At 44.7% G+C, this 19,325-nt stretch overlaps 1 protein-coding gene across 1 annotated transcript in view; it reads left to right on the forward strand.

The window, feature by feature from the left end:
- OXCT1 (3-oxoacid CoA-transferase 1) overlaps positions 1–19,325 on the forward strand; it is a 135,470-nt gene that overhangs the window by 38,264 nt on the left and 77,881 nt on the right. The window lies entirely within an intron of this gene.

Below are 19,325 nucleotides of genomic sequence, written 5' to 3' on the forward strand. Positions count from 1 at the left end.
AGACTCAGGTGACACCCTGACCCCACCTGCTGCTGCCCTGTCATGACAAGGCCAGGGCTTTGTGTCTGTGATGCTTCATCAGGAGGGAGAACGGTGGGGCTCTGAGCGTGTAGGGAGGCAGCTGTGTCGCCTCTGGTAGAAGAAGCTTGGACTTTTTAAGTGCAAACGGAAGGGTCATGGTTTTAGGTGAGGGGGTCGCTGTGGATTGGGTTTTACGGATCTCAAGGGAGGCGAGGTGGCCGGGGTGGGGGGTAGGACTGAGCCGTGCGGTGTCTGGAAGAGGAATCTGTCAGACTGGCCAATGCCTTGATTGTGGATGTGGGGGTGGAGGAAGGGCAGGGAGTAGAATGAGCCCCAGGCCTGACTGGAGCCCTGGCGGGTCCCTCACTGAGACTAGGAGACTGGGAGGAATCTCGTTTGTGGGAGGAGCTCTTGGGCCTGCGAAAGGGGATGTCGCAGGCCTGGGTGGGCATGTGCGCGCAGCGCTGGGGGGAGAGGTCTGGGAGGGAGGCGCGTGTGTGTGGTGAGTCAGAGTCAGGGGACGGGAAAGACCACGTCGGGGAGGAAGTCCTCTTTTTTTCTTTGTTGTAAACAGACTGTGAGATTAATGATCACATTCTTGCCTCTCACTAGCTTTGTGACCTTGGACAAATCACTTCATGTTAGAGCCCCAGCTTCTGTACGGCATCTTGTTCTCACTGTATCACCCAGCCTGATGCCCACAGCATGAGGTAGTGGTTGGACCTAGCAGGGCACTCCCTCCCCACCCGAGCCTGTCCTGCAGAGTTCTTGAGGGCCAAAAGAACGGCAATGCCACGATGCCATCAGTTTCTGAGATCTTAGTGCATTACCTAAAAACCAGCCAAGATTGTGTTTGACCATGTAGTGCTTCATTAGTAACTTACCTAATATGTAAAGGTTATCGACACCAACCTAAATTATGTTGAACCCGTACATTATGCAAAAACTATGATGACTTTTAAGGGAAGCATTAGGGGCATCTTGAAGAAAGGAAGGTTCATAAAAATCTGTCGTTTTATTAGGTTGAGTTGCATGGAGTTGCTTCCTCTTATGTAATGTGTATTTTCCTTTTTTAAAAATATATTTTATTGATTATGCCATTACAGTGGTCCCATTCCCCCCCTTCATTCCCCTCCACCCTGCACACTCCCTCCCACCCACATTCCCTCCCTTTAGTTCATGTCCATGTGTTATAAATTCTTTAGCTTCTACATTTCCCATATTATTCTTGCCCTCCCCTTGTCTATTTTCTACCTACTGTCTATGCTACTTATTCTCTGTACTTTTTTACCCTCTCTCCTCCTCCCACTCCCCTGTTGCTAACCCTCCATGTGATCTCCATTTCTGTGGTTTCCCTCCTGTTTTAGGTGTCTGCTTAGTTTGCTTTTGTTTTAGGTGTGGTTGTTAATAACTGTGAGTTTGCTGTCCTTTCACTGTTCATCTTTTTTATCTTCTTTTTCTTAGATAAGTCCCTTTAACATTTCATATAATAAGGGTTTGGTGATGATGAATTGACCTTATCTGAGAAGCACTTTATCTGTCCTTCCATTCTAAATGAAAGCTTTGCTGGATACAGCAATCTTAGATGTAGGTCCTTGCATTTCATGACTTGGAATACTTCTTTCTAGTCCCTTCTTGCCTGTAAGGTCTCTTTTGAGAAATCAGCCGACAGTCTGATGGGAACTCCTTTGTAGGTGACTGTCCCCTTATCTCTTGCTGCTTCTCGGATTCTCTTCTTCATTTTAATCTTGGCTAATGTAATTGTAATGTGCCTTGGTGTGTTCCTCCGTGGGTCCAACTTCTTTGGGACTCTCTGAGCTTCCTGGATTTCCTGGAAGTCTATTTCCTTTGCCAGATTGGGGAAATTCTCCTTTATTATTTGTTCAAATAAGTTTTCCACTGGTGGCTGTGCCTTTCCCCCTTCTGGTACCCCTATAATTTGGGTGTTGGAATGTTTAAAGATGTCCTGAAGGTTCCTAAGCCTCTCCTCATTTTTTTGAATTTCTGTTTCTTCATTCTTTTCTGTTTGGTCATTTTTTTCTTCCTTCTGGTCCACTCTGTTGATCTGAGTCCCAGTTTCCTTCCCATCACTATTGGTTCCCTGTGCATTTTTCTTCATTTCGCTTAGTGTAGCCTTCATTTTTTCATCTAATTTGCAACCAAAATCAACCAATTCTGTGAATATCCTGATCACCAGTGCTTTGAACTGTGCATCTAATAGGTTAGCTATCTCTTGATCGCTTAAAAGTATTGGCTCTAGGGCTTTGATTTGTTCTTTCGTTTGAGCCATGATTTTTTGGTCTGGTCACCCCTGTTACATATGAGGGGCAGGGCCTTAGGTGTTCACCAGGGCTGGGCAACCCAGTTGCTGGGTTGTGACGCTGTATATGGGGGCGGGGTCAGAGAGGGAACAATGGCGCTTGCTCCTCTCTCTCTTGGATTTCAGTCCCCTCTGCCACTTCTCACAAGCAAATTGGGCCCTTCTAGTGCTGGTTCCCAGTGGATGGGCTTGTGAACATTCTAGGACCCTGTGGGTCTGTCCCACGAACTCTCCTGTGAGGCTGGGAGTCTCTCCTGGCACCTTTTTAATCGGTGCTTTTAGGCTTTATTTTCCGGCACTGGGACCCTGGGTTGTGAGGTCTGTCTCACTGCCAGTTTTTGCCTAGTTTATCTGTGCACGAATGTGTGACCAAGGTCAGCCAACCACCTTGTGCACTCTGCTGGTTTCCTCCCTGCACCTGGGTCAGGCATCCACCACCTTTTCCTGCTGTGACCCCTCTCCACCGGCTGCTGACTCTGCCCCTCTTACTGGTCTGGTTGAATGGTTGTCAGACTTTGTACAGTTCAATTTTCTGTCTGTTCTGGTTGTGTTTTTGTTTCTAAATCTTTGTTGTCCTTAATTTTGGGTGTGCGAGGAGGCACAGTGTTTGCATCTACGCCTCCATCTTGGCCGTGTAATACGTATTTTCTTATAGGCATACCTATGATAAAGTTTCATTTATAAGTTAGGCATAGTAAGAGATTAACAACGATAAGTAATATAATTAAATAGAACAGTTATAACACATGCTGTAATAAAAGTTATGTGTCTGTGGTATTATTTAGTAAAACAAGGGTGATTGAACCCAAGCCGTGCGATGCTGTGGCAGTTGATCTGATTGCCAGTCCCACTACTAAGTGACCTACATGCAGGGACCATCTACAGTGTAGGGACACCCCCGTCCCAGGCAGGACAGAGCCGGGTGGTGTGAGATTTCATCACGCTACTCAGATGGGCACACAGTTTAAAACTATGAGTTGCTTGTTTCTGGAATTTTTCATTTCATAGTTTCAGACCGCAGTTCAGTGCAGGGAACCGAAATCGCGGAAGGGAAACTGTACCTGGGGGGGGGGGTGGCGGGGGACAACTGGCCTCCCTCTGCCATCGTGTTTTAAATGGAGCATCGGTCAGTTGCTGATCTTTTTTTATTTTTCCCGAAGTTCGTCCTCCCACGGAACCTGCTTCTGCTGAATATTCATCTTGACCTCTTTTTAATGAAAGTAACTTTTGTTGTTCATTTGGGAGCAGGAGGAACGACATGAATAAAGGGGCCTCAGCTGCTGGCTGATGATTGCTGCTTAGCTGTGGGCACACCAGGGTTATTTCGGGACTAAAGGATTCAAAAATAGATTTTTCCGTATTTCCTTAAGACGAAAACACGGTTCCATGTAAATACGATTAGTCTGCAGGTGTTTGGACTCCTTCCTTGTGACAGATTTGCCTTATTAAATTTTCAGACTCAAGAAAAAGTATGTTCTGCTTGTTTTTGGATGTAATAGTGGGAAACATTTGGTTAATTTGGGGAAAAAATCAATGAAAGGTTAGAAACTGAGAATGACTTAACTGGTAGAAAGTCATAGGTTTTTACTCTGTGGTTCATTCCATGAAGAAAACAGAACCATTCATGTCCAAGGTCACCTCTCCGATTTGGCTTCTGAAATGTAACATTAATGCACAGTGTTTCTGTTACTGAATGACTAAGTCCACATTCAGTTACTTCTTAGAGAATTTGAAATCCAAATCCCATAGGTGGGAAATTAAACAGAAATGTGAAGAAATTTAGCTCCTTTTCTGTGCTTTATGAGGAAGGGACATGGGTCATTCGTTTAAAGAAGCTATTTTAGTTTCTTTAACAATCGGGGAAGAGGAGTCCAGTTTTGCCTTGCATTGTGGAAAAGTTCTTTTCAGTTTAGAGTTTCATTTTAAATTTTGAAAAAGCTGTCCTGGCACAGACAAAACTGAGGGAAGAAAAACCCATCATTACTGAACTCAGACGGATACAGGTTGAGTACAGAGAGCTACTGGATTGCCCTGGCCCGGTGGCTCAGTTAGTTGGAGCATCATTCCATACACCAGAAGGTTGTAGGTTCAGTCTCGGTCAGGGCACAGACCTAGGTTGCAGGTTTGATCCCCGGTTGTGGTACATGTGGGAGGCAATCAATGGATATTTCTCTTGTAAATCGATGTTTTTCTGTCTCTTGTTTCTCTCCCTTCCTCTTTGAATCTAAGAAAAAAAATAAGCTACAGGGTTAAGGCTGTCGAGTTTGAAAGTTTTCATGTAATTTAAATTTCTCTGAGGGATTTACAAAGATTCATTTTGAGAACTGTGTAAAAAGATTTTAGCTGCTGTTTTATTTATAGATTTTTTTCTTGATGCTTTTGGCAATATGTTTGAGCCTAAAAGTGTTCATTTAGTTTTCCTCTTTGTTGGTTCCTATTTTGAATGTACAAAGCATTTTATATGTGGATTGATGAGGACTGGAGATAGAAAAACTGTTCATAAAATGAATTCCTGGGAAACAGGGGCGTCACAATGCTCCACAGATGATCGAACGATCGATACACTACAGGGCCCCCCACACCAGTGCAGGGGATGCTGCACCAGAAACACTGGCAGTGGGGGGTACGGAGTTACCGCCCATGATAACGGAAAAGGCAGCATCGCTAGGTACTATTTATACTGTGCACTTGTCCAAGGTATTTTAAGTCACCAGTTATAGTAGTGCAGTGAGGTAGGCTGTAGCATCTTTGTGGAGGGAGGGACCGAGAACAGCCTTGTGTTAACGAAGGGAGAAAGTTAAGATCTAAACACATTTCTTTCTGCTCGTTTTTAGCCACAAGTGAATGATGGTGGCACCTTTTGCTTCACACTTTTCGGTATTAACACTTTTAACATAATTTACTGTCTCTTTCCTGGCATGGTCATAGATGTTAGCAAATTGAATTTTTCAGTCAACTAAGTGTAGCTTTGGGGCAATGTGAATTCCTCCATGAATGAAGCAAAGTTAAAAGTCATCCAGGAACGTTAACCTCTTAAAACTCACACAGTCATCTCCTGAAAGCTATAAAACGAGAGCCTTTCTGTGTGGAACCAAGGCCTTGAGGCAAAAAAATGGAATTGGATGTCTCTTGTCTTGATTTCTTTAATTTCTGTTCATGTATATGTTAGTTTTTATAACATTAGGACCATAATATATATATATATATATATATATATATATATATATATATATATATATATATATAATTTGTTCGTTACATAGAACATTAAGGATGTTTTTGCAGATCGCTAAATATTCCCCCCAAAGGGACATTTGGGTAATTACGCTTAGATTTATATTTTCGGTTCTCTATTGTTGGACTGTTGTGGTGTTTTTCATCTTTTGCTGTTATTAATGATGCTTCAGTGAGATCCTTATTTCTGTGCATGTCTGTTTTCTGTGACAGAATTTCTAGAAGTGGGTTTTGGGGTGTGTACATCAACATTTTACAAACTTTCAATAAATACTGCTAAATTGTCCTTTAAGAAGATAATTTCAATTATAACCCTGTCATAATACCATTTGGAACCATTCTCAACAAGATGGATGTTATACTTAATTTTTTTTTGACAGTTTGCTAGGTGAAAATGTACATTTTTAAAAACACGTTTATTGATCTTAGAGAGGGGGAAGGGGGCGGGCAGAGAGAGAGAAACATGGATGTGAGAAAGAAACATCGATTGGCTGCCTCCCCTACACGCCCTGTCGGGGACTGAACCTGCAATCTAGGAATTGAACCCACTGCCATCCTGGAGCACAGGACGGTGCTCCAACCAACTGAGGCACACCAGCCAGGGCCTGTCCTGTGGCTTTAGTTTGCGAATCTCTGCTGACCAGGAAAACTCAGTGTTTGTTTATTGGCTGTTTGTGTTTCTTTTGTGATTTTATAAGTTGCCGTAAATGTCACTCTCGTTACTTTAAGTATTACTGTAGTTATGACTAGTATTTCATTCCCGCTTAGCTGAGGGGCTGTGTGAGAGGGACGAGGAGGATTGTGGGCACGTGTGTTCTGGAGCCAGGCTCTCTGGGTTCGAACCCAGCTTCCAGGGGTGGGGAGTGCATGGTTCTGCTCCCTGGGCATGAACTTGACTGGCTGCAGCTAGCCGACTGGGAAGGGAAGAGCACCTTGAACCTGCCGGCAGCAGTGGGCCAGCCACGGAAGTGACAGTGCATCAGGCCCTCCGAGAGCAGGCTCCAGGGACTGGCAGCCCTGCCTGCAGAGCCTGTTCCTAAAATAAGCAGTGAGTCAGGTGCCCGGCTGGTTCGTGCTGTGAGGCAGCTCTCTGAAACCTGCGGTCACGATTTCCCACAAAACCAGCTCGCTGCATGAGGGGACACAGATTCTATTGGAAAAGAGGAGGAGGAAAGGGCCAGAGGGCATTTCTACCATCATCCAGTGGCCTTGGGATTCCTACCTATGAAATTCTCTTCTGAAAAGTTTTTGAATAATAAGGCCCAGTGTGATTGATGTAACAAAATTGTCTTGTTGCAAATAAAAAGATTCCATTTACTAATTTAGCTTTCTCCTTTAGTTTAACTGCCAACTTTTAACCTACTTATTGATTTATTCCATGTTGGCGTTAAAATTTAGCTTGTGGTTTTAAAATCACTTCTACTAAAATAATAGTGGCTTTCCTCACTCCTTTCAGAGACCTTGTCAAAAAGTGTTATTTTTTTCTACCTCAAATATAGATCTAGTCTACAAATACTGAAGTGGTAATTAGGGCTTATGTAAGATTGTTTTATTTTAAAAACTGGCTGCTGGGTTTTTTTTTTTCAGGAGGTACTCTCTAAACCTTTCTGGTTCAAGAATAACACTGAAACAAAGAAGGCATTTTCAAGTCACAGGCCACATACACGATTTAGGAAGGAACATGTGAAAGGAGGAGCAATAAACATTGCTCACCAACCCCTTTTGTGTTGCTACATTTTTCACACACACATTTCTGTAGTTCCATCCCATAGCACACGGCAGCCTCTTAAAATTAGAACCTATTCAGGTTTTTCAGGAGCTTTTTACTAGGCCCCTCGAAGACCCAGGTGTCCAACCAAAAATTAATAAGAGTGAGAGGCTTTCATTGCCAGGGTGTTCGAAATGTTCTTTCTGGAGAGGCTGCAGTAATCAAAAGAAACCGCCGCAGCAGCGCTGGCTAGGTGGCCTCGCTCAGGGGCGTTCTGAAGAATGGAGGAGGTTGCATTTCTTTTCTCTTCAGGGTCGATGTTGCTATTCTGAGAGCATTTTCACAATGAGGCTCCTCGTTCTGTAAGATGAAAAATTTCTAACTTCTTCTGCCCCTCCTGTTCCTGTGCACCCTAAACCCTCCGGCGGCCACCATCTCCTCACGTGGCCCGCAGATCACACCTTCCTGACCCCGCTCAGGTGCACCTGCCCTGCCCACTGTCCAGATGCCCACCCCCCTTCTGGGCTCATTTTCTGCTTCTCAGTGCTGCTGCCCCGCTACAGCATTTATTACCACATTGTACAAGGAGGGGCCCAAAATCCCAGGGATTTATTTATTAAAAACTTGTGTATTTGTTCTTACACGTTTCGCCATCAGTCACCTTCAACATACTCTGCATTGGATGCAATACACCTCTCGAGACTTCTTTCCACCGCTCAGAACAGTGTTTGAGCTTGTCAGTTTGGATGCCTTTTAGTGCTTCTGCCATTTTTTGTTTTAGGTCTTCCACATCAGCAAAACGTTTTCCTTTGAGGACTTTTTTCATCTGGGGAAATAAAAAAGAGTTGCTTGGGGTGAGATCTGGTAAATAGGGAGGGTGGGGCACGAGGGTCATGCCGTTTTGGGTCGAAATCCCCGGAACAGTCAGTGTATTGTGGGCAGGTGCACTCACGAATCACCCGTCATGGAGATGGTCAAAGCGTTGAAAGAGTCTTCAAAAAATAAAAATAAAAATAAAATAACTGAGGCCCACCCTAGCCTCTCACAACTATGCCAGCTAGTACCCTGATATAGATGGGCTCCTAGAACATGCACCTAGCTGGGGAGGCCTGTGCTACAATGGGCCCACCCTCCAGAAGGTAATTATGGGTTTTTCGGGGTCCTTTTTCATATTGTGGTTAGCTGTTTAACTGTCTCCTCCATTCGACTAAGCACCTTGTGGGACCTTCTTCTACTCAATTTTGTATTCCCAGACCCTGGCACCATGCCTGGGATGCTCAGTGAACAATGTTGGAGTCACTGAGCCAGCGGTTTAAAACTATAAGCATCACTTTTCAGGCTTATAAGTGTTCTGCCCACTCTAGCTGATTGACATCATTAGCCTGCCGTGGTCTACGAAAGCAGAAACGCCCATGTTTGGGGGTCGTTCCTGACGTCTTTCTATTTGAGGCCCTTGTGGGGCCCCACACTGAGAGACCCGATGCTCTGCCACCAGCTGTTCTGTAATTCCCTCCCTTATTACTGTGTCCCCTGACGTCTCCAGGACCATTTATCTCCAGGTGTGCCTCCGAGTGGTGGCCGAAATAGGCGCTGTGTCTCATTTAGGAGGCTTTTATTACTCAGCTAAAGCAGAACAAGTCATGCGGTAGTTCACTAGATAATGCAGAGCATGATAAGTAGGTGGCAAATAAACTGGTCCAGCAAATGCAATCGCCTGGCTGGCCAGGAGAGTGTTGGCACAGCAAAAACACAAGTCCAGAGGGGCAGTGAAGATACACTCAGTGGCTTGGAACTAAAGCCGTGTGTCATTTGCCAAAGGACACCCAGGAAGAGGGAATTGATCCGGCATGCAACAACCTGGAATGATTAGGAAGATATGTTAATGTGTGTACTTTAAGGTCTTGTTATAAAGCATTCAGGCACTAATATAGATTTATAACACGCAAGTATTACCGAACCCAAGTTCATGTGCCTGACGCCGTGAAGGTGAAGACTCAAAATGGCAGAGTTTGGAGTAAGGGAAGGGTTACTGATGGAGAAGGCGCCTGCCGAGAAGATGAGACACCTAATGGTGCTTCGGACCCGCCTTCCTCGCTGGACCAGGCCAAGGGGTTTAAAAGGGCTGGGGGATAGTGTTAGTTGGGGGACCTTGGAGCTGGGCCACATATAGTAAAGAGATGTCAACACCAGGTCTTCCTGGACAACTGACCCTTGGCTTCTGAACAGTTCTGGTGTTTAAGCTCTGGTTCTGTCCCGGTTCTTTGGTTCCGTTGGAGGGGAGGGCAAGCCTTTGGTTCTGGGTACCAACTGTAGGCCAAATTCTGTCCTCTGCACATGTTTTGGCTCAGTGACTGGTAGTTTTGGTCTGTTGTCTCTGAAAAGCTACTATCTTATTAAACAGGACAGGACTATTGTGAGCTGTTACACAAGGGCTGGAAAGAACATTAGGCATCATTTAGAATTGAACTTGCACACTTTAGAGATGAAAGGAATCACTGAGTGATTCACGTGAGTGTAGGAGAAATGAGTGAAGTACATAGCATGAGAATCATAGGACAAAAACCGCTCTCTTGCAAAGGATCGGCATCAGTGACTCAATCGCCCTTTTCTATCAACCTCAGCCACTCTTCTTTAGTGGAAAATGCTCTCTGAAAGATCAGGGTGCTGCTTCTAATCGTCATTCTTACATTTTTGAATATGGTGTCGAATCTGGGGGACGAGGTGTGTAAGGTAAGAAGACGTTTAGATTCATTCAGTCAACTGTGGATGACGGCCTCCGAGTTGGGGCCGGCCCTGCCTTCTCAGTGATGACTGGCAGATGAAACTCAGTTTGTTAGAAAAAACGAGAACCGAGTGATACTGGCCTAACTGACTGAGTGTCTGCTGTTGGTATGAAGGGAAGGGCCATTATATCTCAAGGCTGAAATCACAGCTGAGAACGTGACGTTAGCTTTGCATTTCTTTAGACTTAAAGGGCTAGTTTGGAAAACGGAAGCACAGAGAGAGGAAAGCAGATATTTTGTTTTGAAGTTGAGTTTGGCATTTTTTTGCCTACCATTCTTACACCAAATCAGGGAAAACCAACATGGCATTTAAATTTTTTAATGAAATAAATAGGATTAGGATTCCGCTTTGCTCTCTACTTCAGAGAAATGAAAGTGTGTGGACAGCATTTAAAAGATAAAAGGAAAAAAGAAAGTTCTTATTCTGCTGCACATGCTAAACGATTTTAAATTTAGGAATTATTATTAAGTCATTTACGAGCTGAATTTGAGTCAGTTTCTGTTAGATTAAGCACCATTATCTGTATTCTGGAGATGTTAGAGTTTAAAACCCAATTCTTCTTTGAAGTTTATGTGTTAGTTAATACCATGTTTTTGTGTAATAAAAGGCTCCAAGAATAATTAACAGCCCAAAATGGAAGGAAATAAGCCTTAAAAAGTGGTAACCTTTAAGATTTCACTTGACATCAGTAGTAGGCAGTTTTCTTTATGGCTGTAAAACACAACACAAATTTCTTTTTTTCCCTGTTTCTTCATAGCTCTTCATTGAAAAATGTTCCTAGTTTAATTCTATTAATTATATCATGTCTCACCGCTTTCCTGGGGGTAAGTGATAATGGTGTCATTTTTTCCTTTACTATTATGGATAATACTGGTGCTTTGAATGAACATGTTAGAAGTATTTTAGTTCATTTGAGTAGACATATTCATTTTAATTGTTTCTCTGGGTTTGCTCCAGTTCTAATAAAGTTTCCTTTTAGAAAAAGATAGGACACATATCATCGTATCTTTATAATACTGCCTGAATGTTATTAAACCACATACTTAGTGAAGATTGGCATTTTTGGTCAGAGAAAAAGTGTTTAGCAAAATACCAGCACGGACTGAGCTGTTGGATGTGGTATTAGAGTCAGTGGAGATGAAAATAATACTTAAAACGAGCTGCTTTTAAATTTGTTAAGAGAATAGTTGTCCCACATGACAAAAACTGTTAGGAGAGCCCGTGAAGGAAGGGGTGTATGTTCTTTTGGGGGGATCAGTGTGTCCTACTTACATTGTAGCTGGTCACAGTTTTCATAAATCGAGTTCTTTTAGGCAGAGCTTTTCTTCTGAAGAGTTCAAACTGCTTCCCCTATTTATCTTCTTATTCCATGTTTTTACACGAGACATTGTAGGGAAGAAGGACCCTTTCATCAATATTGCATAAGAAGGGACATGAGGTTGAAGATTATTGTCATCTACTCTGAGGTTGGACAGCAAGTGGACAAAGGGAGATACTTTTTGTATTTGGGGGTATGCCTGTCATATAATAGTCTTCCAGCTGGTGGTTAGCTAAGTCCTTTTATTTCCTTTGCAAACACATCATCAGGCCAGTATTATACACAACAGTAACCTCAATCCTAGTGAATTTCATTCAGGTAATATTGGCGTTTTTTACTTTCCTAACCAGCAGAAGCTGTTTTCTGTCTTCGTCGGAGCTGCTGTTCTTTCTGGCCTGTCTGGCCAGACCATTCTCCAGTCTGACAGATGTACCGTTTAATCTTTTGTTCCAGGGAGGATACAAAGTAGCTTACAAGACTCAACAAATATACAAGATGATATTAATTAAAACTAGGGCTATAAAAATGTTCAGGGAGGAACTCCCAGAAACGTGGTTCTTCTCACTGACGCAGTGTAGAATTACCTGCCAGCGAGCCTACTAGCAAGCAAGCAGAGCTTATTAATGCCCACTTCTCGCGGGAAAGCACAGAACGGTGGTGAGAGGAGGGTGGGGAAAGTGGGTGCCCAGGGGCTGCATGGCCAGCACCCAGATGGCCAGGGGCCAGGTCGCCAAAAGGGTGGCCAGGGCCCCCTCACCCTGGTCAAAGGCTGACTGGCCAGGGGTCCCCTGTGTGGCCAGAGAGCCCCGAGGCCAAGAGAGGAGAGCGCCTCCTTTGTTCTGAGGACTTACATAGTTGGGAGGTTGGGGTGAAGAAGGTGCAGTTTGATTGGCAGGTACAGGTGGTGCAGCTTCCCCCAGCAGACGTGACATCCCAAATGTAGGTATGTGGGTGGGGGTCCGTTAGCCCGAATCCTTTTCTTGCTCTAGACTCTATTTGTTCATTTTGCACAGGTGACAGGAGGCAGGCAGTTAACCAAAGTTGCTTTATGGGCTTTTTCTTTGTGGACTCCTCCCCTTCTCCCTTCCAGGCCTCGGGGTGAGTACACAGTCTCAAGGTTCTCCTGTTCCGGGCTAGTGGAGGTGATACACGCTGACTTTCAAGGGCTGCCCCCTCTACCTACACTGTCGTGGTTTCACTTGTTGTTCGGAGGGCCCGGCAGCCCTATCGGACCAGGCTCAAGGTTACTGGGTCACAGGGTGAGACGAGTCTTCCTTCGCCTTTAGCCTCCTGTGTGAAGTTCTTTGTTAGACTGCAGTGGTGAGGGCCCTGCCTGTGTTTCCCCTCTGGCTACTCTTTCCACCATGACAAGAAGAAAGACAGGCAGTGGTACAGCTGTCAAATAGAGCCAGGGTTGGACTAAAAAGTTATGCTATAAGCACAAGCAGTGAGCCACGAGAGGCCAAATAAATGTTAAAGTCCGCATGTGTGGATTCAATGGTGCATACAGTTGAGAGGAAATCGGTGATCAGGCGAATACTCGGTGGAGTACGAGTATTCTTGCTGTTAAAAAACAACAAGCATTCACCTTGGCAACCCTGTTTTAACTGCAAGAAAGAACTCACTTGGCGGCAAGAAGGAGGAACTGACTGACTGTGGCATAGAGACACTGGTTTGCTCCAGGGACACGCTACTCTTGAGCATTAAAGGGGTGGTAGGGACCCCCGAACCCTGTTTTTTCTCACCCGAACGCTTGGTGAGCGCCTGGAGGTCATGGGCCCAAGGTCGTCTTCTCTGACAGAACCCAGACTGCGTCTAACAGTCGCCTGTTGCACCCAGACCCTTGCTCCCGAGCCCTGACGTCTCAAAGGGCATTCATTCCCTGGCATCGTCTAAGGCCTTGATCACCACCTTGAACGGGATGGGAGCGAAGACCTCCAACCCTTAAAACCGGGCTTCTCTTCTCACCGGGGCCTGAGGCGGGTGGGGGGGGTGTATTTGCACCAATCTCCTGAAATCTCATGGAGGACTTTATAGATAAAGAGAGAGAGCGTGTGTGTGTGTGTGTGTGTGTGAATAGGCTTTGTAGTTTTCATCATGTTTTTTTAATTATTACTATTCTATGTTTTAGTCTCCATGGACATTCAACATTTGCGTTGGGTTTGCAGCCTGCGGCTTTGGCAGTGATAGGCTTCACAAAGCGGTCAGCCCAGTGTTCCCGGCACCCGCCTGGCAGCACATGGGGTGGCTACAGTGTTACCGACTGTCTTCCCCCTGCTGTGCTCTGCATCCGTGACTGGTCCGTAACTGCCAACCTGTGCTGCTCAGCCCCTCCCCCTTTCACCCGGTGCCCCAGCCCCTTCCCCCCTGGCATTACGCTAAGTGAAATCAGCCAATCAGAGGACAAACACTGTATGATTTCCCTTGTATGTGGAATCTAAAGAGCAAAATAAGTGAACAAACAAAACTGAAACACTTACAGATACGGAGAACGTCAGATTCTGAAAGAAGAGTTCCCCAAAGTTAAAAACGGCAGCCTCGGAGACTTGAGGCTTCGGTCAAACCCTCATGTACTGTTCCTGGTTCTTCAAGCAGTTACCTTCCTGTCTGTACCTCAGGGCGGGCTCCCTGCCGTTTTCTCGTTGCTCAGTCTAGTGGGTGCTCAATTCGTCTTTGTACATACAGCGAGGGAATCCGGGTTGCATCTTCCCTCTGTGTCTGTCTGTAAGAGAGACTTGGTCAGGTGGGCTTTTCCCGGCCTGCCCATGGTGGGCCTGGTCTGCAGATGAGTCACCTTCCCTGGGCGTGGCTGGTCCCGGGGGAGCCGGCACTGGTGTCTGACCACGTTCTTCTCCCAGCACCGCGGGTCTGTGCAATGACCTCTTTAGAACGCCGTGGGGAGTGAAGTGCCGTGTACTCTCCCTCCATCTGCCGCCATCTCTTCCATTTCTCATTCGACTGTGATGTTGGGACCGAATCTTCAGGCCCTTTAAGGATCCCGGGGTATCATTTCTGTGGGTCTGCAGCCTGGAGTCAGTTCAGAGAATCTGGGCTTTTGTTCTCGGAATTAAGTTCCTCCTTGTGTGAGTTCTGCCCTTTCCCTTTCCCTGCTGGGGGTCAGGAGCAAGGTGGGGCTGAAGTGCTGTGCTTTGTCTCTGCCCTCCTCTGCCACCAGCGGTGGTCGTCATCTCCACCTGCAAAAACAGCAAAGTCACGCCCCAGACCACCTTTTCATCATCCGTAGCACTTTGGAACCAGTGCATCTCATTCCAGTTCTGTGCCTTTAACGTGCCTCTTAAGGTTTCTTGTGATGCCCAGTTGTCCTCGGTCAGAGGAGTCTCTTTTGTATGAGCCCTTTCAAAATACAAGGAAACACATGTAACTGTGTAGTACTTTACCCATTTGTTTATATATCCTTCTCTTCATCACCAAGGTGATCTGTTTTCCTATTGTCAGAATTGGTGTTTTGAGAGCCTGACAAGCCCATTTGTCACTTGAACCTGCTTATTTTTTCTGTCAGCTCTGTGAAATCCTGTTTCCTCCAGGACCATGATCCATGTCTGTGTAGGCCGAGGCTGCAATGCCTGGCCCATTACAAATTTCAATTTCTCCGTGTTACTTTCTCCCAGGGTGTCCTTCATTTCCACTTTACCAAGCAGTTTACCCATCGGCTGGAAGTCCAGAGTCACGGTGTCTCTCACTGTTTCATTCGGAAAGACAAAGCTTGTCAGAAGGACCAGCTTTATATGTATAGAATGGACCAGCCAGCTATGCTGACCAGATGTTCAAACAATTGGCATCTCTCATGATCGCACTGTTATTTCTGAGCTGATTTTGTCATATAAAAATGTGACACCTACATCCTTAGTTTGGTGAGCATTCTGATTATATGGTCATTAGCATATGATATTCTTCCCTCTTTCAAATCACTTTAAATATACTGGCGCACAACCTAGCACCAAGTCTGTGGCTTCCAGACATGGGCACATTTTCGTGACCCATCATGTCCTTGGGTCAGTGCTCATTCACACGTGCTGAGTGTCCACTGGCACCCGATCTGGTCAGCTGGGCTTCTGTAGTGATGGTCATCATGCCACCGTTTTCAGGCTGCGGATTCTATAATAGCCTCTTCCCTGTTCAGTCCTCACGCCCTCCTGCAGAGACACCCAAGACCGTCTGCATTTGTTCCAGGTTCTTTTGCTTTGTGCCGCCTTCTCCTGTAATTTCGTCCTAGTTGTCTCATCCCTTAGCACGAAGCTTGAGAAGACAGCACCTTCTTGCTCCTTCGGATTCATGAAAACAATCTTTCTTTTCCCTTGGCTTCTGGGGAAGGATGCCCTGTGTGCGGACCTCCCTGTTCTCCACGTGTTTTCTTTATCGTACCTATTCTTGGGTTAAGTGAACATCCAGAGAGCCTCTGCATCCGCCTTGTGACTTTTTTTTGTTATTGCTCAATGCCTTCCATTTTTCTAGTCCTCAGCTTTGGCTAATTTGGGTTTCTTAATGTTTCTCATGATTCCAGACATTACCGCTGGTTGTTTGCTGTTTTTGTTCTTAGCAAATGATGCATGTTCATTCTAAACCTTTCTGAAAGTTAAAACGACTCAGGGAAGACAACCACAGAGAGATGCCTCCCCCCAGGCCCTTGCTTCGCTTCGTGCTTTTCCGGTGCGCAGCCCTTTCCCGAACCACCGTCAGGGTCCAGCTCATGTCTGTGGCTCCAGCGGATTGAGGTTGTCACTAAAAATAAAACAAATAAGCAAGTCACTGCTTGGCAGCTCTTGTGTTCCCTCACCTGAGACCCAAGTAACGTTTGCCAGGTGAAAACAAAAGCATTGTCACCGCAGGATGAATTCTTACCCTTTTCCGGGCTTTATAATAAAACTTTTCAGAATTGTAAAGTAGGAAGAGTGCAAGGCAGAGACGGCAACCTTTGAAAACAAAGTTCAAATCGACAATAATTAACATTTCCTAGCCTCTATTTTTCTGCTAATGACTGAAGACAAGTACTAATTAGAGAAGCCTCAAGTGTCTGGGTTTTTTAGATGCGCCAGATGGTGCTGCGTCAGATCTGCGCAGAGTGCAGGCTCCGCGCTACCTGTCCTCCAGTTGGATCTTGGCTGTGCCGCTTTCCCCTTGTTCTTCATTCTCTGTCTAACCCACTGGTGATTTTAGGAGGTGCGTCACTGCCATTATGCATGCATGCTCTTATACACTTTAGTTTTACTTTTTTGAAAACAAGCACATTTCTTTTTTTTTTTTTTCAGATTTCTTTTGACTCTGAGGTTATTGCCTGGTCTCACCAGATTCTTGCCCCCACACCCCCACGTTGCTTCTTTCTTACTGTTCCTTCTCTTGATCACACAAAGCCAGCACAGAAGGCTCAGTCCCTTCAGGAGCCAGCACTGAAATGGTTCTGTCTGTTCAGCTTTGTTTTTTAAAACTCTTTTCACAGATTGTCTGAAAACACATTTTCTCCTTTTGGTTTACGCTTCAGATTTTTTTCTATTTTATTTTATGATTATGCTATCACTGTTGTCCTAGTTTTCCCCCCTTTGTCCCCCTTCACCCTGCATACCCCTGTCCCTCAGACAGTCCCCCCACCATTGCTCATGTCCATGGGTCATACATATAGGTTCTTTGGCTGCTCCATTTCCTAGACTGTACTTCATGTCCCCATGACTATTCTGTAGGTACAAGTTAGTGTTTCTTAATCCCCTCACCTCTTCACCCATTTCCTCACACACCCATTCCACCTGGCAACCATCAAAATGCACTCCATATCCATGATTCTGTCTCTGTTCTTCTTGTTTGCTTAGTTTATTTTTTAGATTAATTGTTGATAGATATGTATTTATTGCCATGTTATTGTTCGTAGTTTTGATCTTCTTCTCCTTAAATAAGTCCCTTTAACATTTCATATAATAATGGTTTGGTGGTGAAGAACTCCTTTAGTTTTTCCTTGTCTGGGAAGCTCCTTATCTGCCCTTCTGTTCTAAACGGTAGCTGTGCTGGGTGGAGCACTCTTGGCTGTAGGTCCCTGCTTTTCGTGACTTTGAATATTTTTTTCCAATCCCTTCTTGTCTGCAAAGTTTCTTTTGAGAAATCAGCTGACAGTCTTATGGGAACTCCCCTGTAGATAACTACTTTTCTTTTGCTGCTTTTAAGATTCTCTCTTTATCTTTAACCTTTGGCATTTTAATTTTGAAGTGTATTGGAGTGGGCATCTTTGCATCCATCCTGTTTAGGATTCTCTGTACTTCCTGGACTTGAATGTCTATTTCCTTCACCAAATTTGGGGAGTTTTATTTCATTACTTTTTTTCAAATAGATTTTCCATTTCTTGCTCTTTCTCTTCTCCTCCTGGCACCCCTGTGATGTGATGTTGGAATGCTTGAAGTTGTCCCAGAGGCTCCTTATGTTATCCTGTTTTTTTAAAATTATTTTTCTTCATGTTGTTCTGATTGGTTGTTTTCTTCTTCCTTATGTTCCAAATCATTGATTTGATTCTTGGCTTCATCCACTCTTCTGCCATTTCCCCGTAAGTTGTTCTTTATTTCAGTTAGTGGGTCCTAGTGTAAAGGCAGGGAGACCAGTGATGGCGCTGCTGTAATCATTCAAGCAAGAGATGGAAAGTCTTGAGCTTTTGGAACAGCCTTGGACATGGAGAAAGATTCACATTATTATGTCAAAAAATGTAGGCAAAGGGGCTTTCTTAATTTATTTCATAATGTTGTGCTTTCAGTGTTTAGGAGCCACCAGTTTTCTTAGTGGTACCTGTCTAGCTAATTAAGGAATTTATCAGATCCCCTACTCATATTTTCCAGTTTTGGTGTATGGGACGGTGCTCCAGCCAACTGAGCCACCCAGCCAGGGCTTGTTTTCCAGTTTTGGAAACTACCTACTTGGTGTCTATTGGGTCTTTAAAAAAAATAAAGCCTTGTAGGTTTCCTTGATTCTAAAAGTAGAACGGAAGCACAAATAACTTGTACTGTTACCTGGAGACAGTAATTATTAGTAGTTCTGTGTAGTTTTGGTAGGTATAAGTAATTTACATAGAGGATGAAAGAGTCTATATGTAACAATACAAAATCTTGCATTTTTAGGAAATATTAAATTATGAGGTATCATTAAGTATTATGAGAACATAATAATGATTTGTGGTGTGAATATATATTTTATGTTTATCCTGTCATTAACCATTTAGGTTGTTTCTAACTCCTTAATATTTTAACAAGTGCTGTGGTAAATATTTTCACGAATAGTAAGTCTTCATATTTATCCTCAGGATAATGGATTTAACGCATACATGAATTTTTAAAGTCACGAACGCCTTTGAAGGGTTGAATTGCATAAGCATAAAGATGGGAATGAACCCTAATGGCTGGAAGTCCCATTGGCTGAACAGGTGGTAGGATGCTCTCAGCTGCTCTGCATGGCCTGCCTCCGCCTCCTCTCACCTGGTCACTGTCTTGGGGAGGGGACACCAGAGCACAGACAGGTTCGGAAGGAAAGGTGCGGAGTCCGGTGATGGGAAGTCCCCTCGCCTCCCCGTTACTCACTCGCAGAGGGGGGTTGGCACGCAGCTCTGCGCCCTGTTTCAGTTTAGATGGCCCCTGGTTCCTGACTCTTCCTCGAGTTCTCGTTCTGTTTGGGTCAAGACCCTTCTGTTTATCAGAGAAGAGAGCTCTTACCCACCATGTCCTATTCCCTTTTGGCTAGTTGGGAGCAGTGCACACTAAGACTGCTCTTGTAATTCCTGGTTTTCTTTCATTGTTTGAGGGGTGTGGTGTGAGGGCTACTTTACCCCAAACACTCCTGAGAGTCCAATAGTTATTTAAGGGACCAGTTTGGCACAATTCTCCACGTGCAAGAGCTGTTTTCTTTGGGAATGGTATCTGTGTGCTCAGTCTTCAAGATACCATTTTTCTTGGCACCTG

This window comes from Artibeus jamaicensis, unplaced genomic scaffold, assembly GCF_021234435.1.
Source record: "Artibeus jamaicensis isolate MK-2021 breed Jamaican fruit bat unplaced genomic scaffold, CSHL_Jam_final scaffold_369, whole genome shotgun sequence".
Classification (NCBI taxonomy): Eukaryota; Metazoa; Chordata; class Mammalia; order Chiroptera; family Phyllostomidae; genus Artibeus; species Artibeus jamaicensis.